Source organism: Ictalurus punctatus, chromosome 9, assembly GCF_001660625.3.
Source record: "Ictalurus punctatus breed USDA103 chromosome 9, Coco_2.0, whole genome shotgun sequence".
Taxonomy (NCBI): domain Eukaryota; kingdom Metazoa; phylum Chordata; class Actinopteri; order Siluriformes; family Ictaluridae; genus Ictalurus; species Ictalurus punctatus.
In genome coordinates this window covers 15,491,157-15,497,791 of record NC_030424.2, presented here as the reverse complement: position 1 = coordinate 15,497,791, position 6,635 = coordinate 15,491,157, and the positions used below count along the sequence as shown (strand labels likewise).

At 41.7% G+C, this 6,635-nt stretch overlaps 1 protein-coding gene across 3 annotated transcripts in view; it reads right to left on the bottom strand.

Annotated features, from left to right (window-relative positions):
• Positions 1-1,080: 1,080 nt before the first annotated feature.
• Positions 1,081-6,635, bottom strand: part of tmem260 (transmembrane protein 260) — a 36,350-nt gene continuing 30,795 nt past the window's right edge. Inside the window, exons 17-18 of one of the 3 annotated variants that reach the window (XR_008396999.1) lie at positions 4,230-6,089; positions 1,081-2,910 (exon numbers count right to left, since the gene is read on the bottom strand). The gene's annotated coding sequence lies outside the window, so the exon portion shown is untranslated. Of the gene's footprint in view, positions 2,911-2,941; positions 6,090-6,635 lie in introns of those variants that run through there. The other 2 variants (XR_008397000.1, XR_008396998.1) reach the window with 2 other exon arrangements.

The window sequence follows — 6,635 nt, the reverse complement described above, 5'->3', positions numbered from 1 at the left end:
GTTTCCTCCCACTCCCCAAAAACATGCTGATGGGTGGATTGGTTACACTAAATTGCCCCTATGTGTGAACGCATGTGCAAATGTGGAGTTCATGGTGCCCTGAGAATGCCATTCCTGCCTCATGCCCAGTGTTCCTGGCATAGACTCTGGATCCACTGCGGCCCTGATCAGTGGATTACTAAAGATGTACTTACTAAAGATGAATGCAGAAAAAACATTCTGTACACCATTAGATAACATAACCCAGCATTAAGAACCACAAAAACATTAAATGGCTGGGCCTGAGAGGAACATGATGCAGACGTTACACATTCACATTTTGGAATATGAAGCTTACCCATGGTATACACACCTTAAAACATGGAATTTCAACAGAATAGAAACGTCCATGAAAACTCCTGTGTAAAGAGAAAGTTGCTGGGCATATGTTTGTGTATGACTATACACACAGGTTCAGATAGATGTCAGGCAGAAATTAAGAGGAAACATAATTACAAAAAAACACAGCATAGTATACAAACACTGCGCAATACCCAAACGCAATCACCCTGACATACCTTACCACCGTTAATCCCCTAGACACTGGAAAGCACACACACACAAACACATACTCATGCAAACTCTCTCGCACACGCACACAAACGCAGAGTCAGTGTGTTTATCACAGTGTGCAGGCTACCAGCACCCGTTAGTCTAATTCCGTTTGTGTGTTTAGATTCGTTTTGCTTTAATCTCCTCTTGTTTGTGCACATCTGCAGGAGCAGCACTCTGAGAGAGGGGGAGGGCTGGTTCCAAAAGAAAGATGGGTGCAGGTGTGTGTGTGAGTGTGAGAGAGAGAGAGAGAGAGAGAGAGAGAGAGAGAGAGAGAGAGAGAGAGAGAGAGGACAAGGGAGTAAAATGTAGTATGTACAGAAAGTGTTACGGCTACAGGTTCAGGAGGCATCCCACATTTTCACATCCCTAAATAATGTGAAAATGTGTGATAATACAAAACCTTGATTTTGGAATGGAGCGCTAAAAGTTTAGTCTCAGTAGTCTCAATTAATCAACTCCAGTCAGCATATTTGGCACTGTGCAAAAGAATAGTTTTATAAACATTATACATAATGATTACAATTTTGTACTTAACTTATTGGGAAATAATAAATACTTTACAAAAAAAATGTATTATAAAAATAGAACCAATTTTTCTATTATAAACATAAGTGGAAATATTATTGACATCTAAAAATATTTGAAATAAATTCTAGCACGTAGTCATCCTTGAAAAAGTTTTTTTAAATGCTCCATCTCTATAAACTCTGTTGTTACCTTGCACACATAAAATCCCTTAGACATCCATTCTTTTGAGAAAAATCAAAGCCAGAAAATAACAGAAAATAAACAATAGATGTACAAGTCAGTTAATGGATATAAAACTATACATAAACATTCATCTTCAGTAACAGCTTTATTCTGGTCAGGGTCACTGCTAATCTGGATCCTATCCCAGCAACACTGGGTGCAAGGTGGAGGCATTCACCCAGGAGATGTTCTGCATAGAGAACTAGACCAAGATCTCTGTTCAAGTGTTCTCAACCCTTTTAAACATTCTGGGAAGAGGCTCACAGCTTCCTGTCTACAGGAAAGGAGGTTTCACCAGGTATTAATAAATTTTAAAACCAGTGTTCTAATAGATATATATGTCAATAAAGTATCAGGTGTCATTAAGAAATAACTATTCACACCCACTTTTGGAAACATACATGTTACCGTTTGTCTAAAGTACTGCATCTGATTCACAACGCTTAAAAATATAAAGCAATGTGTGTGTATTTAGTGTAATTTCCAGCAGCTTAAATAATTATTACTTCCTGGGAGCGCACTCAGACTTCGTGATCATACTGTAGGGTGTTAGATTTGGATCCAGAGTCTCAGCAATAAGCAGGCCAGCAGCAATAACCAGGCAGCTCTCAGCTCACAGAAGAGCGGAGCACATCGGCCAGGCCTCCAGGCTTCTGGAAGTCTCTTCAGTCTGTCACACACAACTCACAACACAGGCTCCACCACCAACACAGCATTACAGGCCTTTTACACAGCATTACAGCACATCTTATTATCCTGCTCAACTCTCTTCATTAGCCCAATTGGATCCTGGGATTTCCATTTGTAAATGGGGAGCTTTTTAGATTAGCTGGTGTCGGCCATTATGACACATTCTCTACGTTCCCCCAACGGCACGATTAGCTCCTGTCTGTCAGGCTGGAAATGTAAACTTTTCAAAATGTGATTCATCCCTTTAAGCCTTTCACAAATATTTTCCACAAGAAACGGTAAAAAAAAAAAAAAAAAAAAGCTGTCAACGAAGCAATCCCTGTTTCAATGTTTGTCATCATTATGAATCATAAACTACTGAAACTATGCAATGTAAACCAACCTTGTTAATCCTTATCACTGATGCATTTATCATTTACCTCACTACAGCTGGGATGGTGGGGGGATATGAGCACTGTTCACTGCTCATGCTGAAGACGTTCTAATGTAGAATGAGTGGATGCACTGGGAACAAAAATGTTCAGCTACGTTCAGTCGATAAATATCCACCAAAAGGACATTTTCTAACTTTGGGCAGCATAAAAGTGCAGGGGTACAAGACAGTACTAAAATGCACTATTACCCTGTGTTGACAGTCAAGAGTTTGCACTCATTCTGGTTCTCTTTTTCTCTCTCTTGTTTACAGTCTCTGTCTCTCTCTCTCTCTCTCTCTCTTTTTTCCCAGTGGAAGGTAGGCTGCTGTTCCTCCCCAGGCTGGCATTCAGACACGGCCACAGCTCGGGTAGGACCGACGCACACTGAGGCAGCAAATTATGAAAATGTGGCTCTGTGTCCTCAATGGCACCACACTTCCTTAATGTGGCACAAAATTAGAACCTGAGGGGTGAGAGAGAGGAGCCCGTTTAATTGGAAAAACTGCTCTAGGCCTACACACATGCACTCTGTCTGTCTCTCTCTCTCTCTCTCTCTCTCTCACACACACACACACTCACTTAGAGTAATTCATTGCATGAAAGCTGTGATATCATCTCTTACCCACCAACAGTGCACTCTCATCTATAAGGCACCTCTGCTGAGAGCCGCAGGCGTTCATAAAGGTGTCTAATGTGTGAGTTTACCCTCAATTATTTAAAAAGCCCTTTACAGAGATCACATAATGAGGGCAGTCTCTCTCTTCAAGAGACAAAAACGTTTCTCCTAAAGGGGTTTCATTTGTTTACTCAAAATGTCTTCAGTTATGTTTGATATTCCAATAAATGTCACAGTGGTATTATCACAGTGAGACATGGTGCAAGCATCTGTTTCAAATTGTGCACATCAAAACAGTTACATTTGTCATGTTTCATTCACTTAAACATGGAAGCAGGTGAACTGGGGCACAGGCACGGGCACAGGCACGGGCATGCACGCGCACACACACACACACACATATATAATTCATCAAAAGGAGGAAGCCCATTGTCTAAGCCCCCTTTGGCCATTGAATGCCAGTTATTCAGCCACACTTCTTCCTGTGTCCTGCAGTGCTGTGGTGAGGCCTAAATCTCAGGTGTGCCTAAAGACCCAGGACTGAGATAACCACTGGTGCCTACCCACCCAACCACCCCGAAATGTACTACCTCCTCCAGCCTCCCACTCCAACATGGCCAGTATTACTATGTGAGTCTAAGTCCAGGAACTAACTAAAGGTTCAAGAATCATCACAGAAATTCTTAAATCACACTATACCCATTGCCATTGTTTAATAGGTTTAAGGTTTATGAAAGAAAGAAATGGATGAAGATAAGTAGTTGAAAGATGGGGGTGTCATGGAGGCCATGGGTTTACCTTCACATAGGCTATGAGCACAGTGTGTTATAGCTTTTGATCTTAATCTTGGTTATTACTGGTTTCTTTTTTATTATAAAAGGGGATTAACAGATCTGAGGTCTTATAAGAGAGCTGTACAGTAAGGGTTTAAAAGTCTGAGTCAGTTGACAAGAACTGTTCTTTTTTTCAGAACTATAATCATTTAACAAATATACATGTTATTTGGTTAGGATTTTGGCTATATTTCTTAAACAAGAATACAAAATGAAACTCAATATGGGGTAAGAGACAACATATAGAAAACTGTATTAACTGAGTCAGTGTTGAGTGTTAAAAAATGAGTATCAGTAATATTTAGGAGCCAAGCACCGAAGGTGCGTAGTTACCTATTGTATCTGTTAGTTTTTTTAGTATTATTATTCTGCTTCTTCGCCACTGGGAGTCCAAGTCCAGCCCTATGAACCATAAGTAGGAAAATGATGAAATTTGGCACACTCAGATATGACCATGAATAGTACTCAGACCAATTATGGGCTCTCTAGGACCAACTGTATAGCAGCACCATTAGTTCAAATATTCACTTTTCAAATGGTTATTAATTGTTGAACACTTTGTCCTAGAGAAAAGAAATTTAGTTAATCAGATTACTCTCGTCATGCTGATCACAGTCCATATCTTACATTAAGACTCTACCCATTACAGCAGTCACCATTTTGAATTGTACAGTATTCAGTTTTTTCATTACTCCTCGTTCAACTTTTGTCCAATTCTTACTAAAATTGGCTCAGATGATCAGTGGACAGTCGCAAAAAAATGATTGAACATAATTTTGATATTTATATTTGTTCAAAAGTTATGATCCAGTATCTGTTAACACTTTAACTAATGCTTTTGTGTGCTCATTCTCACCTTGGAAGCTCACCTCAGCACCAAACCAAACGTATGATCTCTGTGTGGTGCACTGTGATAAACGACAAACACCAGTTCTAAAGGTCCTGAGTTTGAATCCTGTCTGGTGCCAGTCCTGAAAAGTGTTGCAGTCTTGTGTCTTTCGGGTCCTTTCTTTTGTGGCTCAGCATTGCACTAACCTTTCAACCTCCTGGCCTGCAAATAAATGCCTCTGTTCTGTTCATTTCCTGTTCAATGTTCTCAGCTGTGCTTCTGGACCTACCTTTTATTCATTCATGTACATTCCATTTCTCCTCTTCGTGGTCTTCAGGCTCTACATTGCGCTTGCTGTGCCTTTGGTGCTTGGCCCCTTTAAACTCTGCTTGCAGCTTTAATTTGCATTTGTTTTTTAACAGTCATGAAATAAAAGCAGTCTTTTGTGATGAATTCAGACTTTTGGAATTGAAATAGGGATCACATAGCCTTTCAATTTTCTGTCCATGCCCTCTGTCCCCCTCCTGCAGCTCATCAGTGGTATGAAGTACAAATCTACATGTCCACACAAACACACCTGCATAAGTGGCCGAAGTTTTATGTCAACTCCATAACAGTGGCTAGCTCTGTATAGTCTCTCTCCTTCCTCTTTGCGCCCTCCCTCCTTCCCTCTCATTCCCCCAAGTTAGTGGAAGGAGAGGAGATAGGCCCTGCAGCTAAAGCCCTCTTTTTAACACGCCGCTGGCGCAGTCTATCAGCAAGGCACAGCAAGCGGAGGTGTCGCTTCTTCTCTGGCATTTCGGACAGTATCAACTCCTCTCCGGGTGCGGGGGAAAAAAAAGAAAAAAACAGAAGGGGTATTATCAGGGAGGGATGAGTACAGCTAAGGCATTTTTTTCTTTTTATTCTCCTCCTAAGCCCCAGGCTGTGCTCCCAATCCGATTGGTCGATACAGCCAGGGATGTAAATGAAATGCAAAGAGCAGTAAGGCTGGCTTCCCATTGCCACTGTGTAATGTGTCTGTTCCACTGCAACTCTCTTTTGCGTGCTCTTTTGGCTCTTGCTTGCATTTTACTGCCACATTCTCTCTCTGTTCTTTTGGATCTATGTCCTTGTTGTGTTTTGAGTAATGTCTTTCTGACCATACCCCTACTGACCAGTTTGTTTACTCTGATCCCATCATGCTCTTGACTCCAGCCCTGTACTCTCTTCTTTCTCCGTCTCTTACTTTCTCTCTTCAACACCCCCCCCACCCGCTGGCTGGGCTCTCCACTCTTATCTGCTCAGGCGGCCCACATTCCAGTGTTGCCGTGGCGCCCTGCCTGCATCCGCGGTCACGGCGATTCCATGGGTTCCCACAATCCCTGAGATGAGAGAGGGAGAAACACAGCAACAATGAAAAATGATGAGAAGAAAGAAAGAGAGAAGGAGAGAGAGAGGGGGGGGGGAGAGAAATGCAAAGAAAGAGACAAGTCAGGAAGACAGAAATCAAGCCACACTATTCACAAAGAAGCAGCACTCTGGTACATGGGCAAAATAAAATACAGGTATGTATCATTCTGGCAGAAAGTGTGTGTATGTGTAGTTTGCAGGAAGGCTGCATCACATATTGCATTCTCAGATCACACCATCAGGGATTACAAGCCCAAACCAATGCTTTAACAAGATTTATGAATATAAAATAAACAGACTCATCAAATCCATTGGCATGTGGAGATTAAAGGAGTTGCGAGTGCACTGTGCAGTGGAGACTGATAGAGGAAAAAAGAGAAAATGATGGGACATTTCAAGAGGTTGTCCCCAGATTAGTGGGCCCTTCTTAATCTCCTTTGGCTGCTCTCAAATTGGGTTGCCTTCCAATCTCAATCCCAGACTGCTGTGCTCCTAATGTGGGAGCCAGAGACACATGA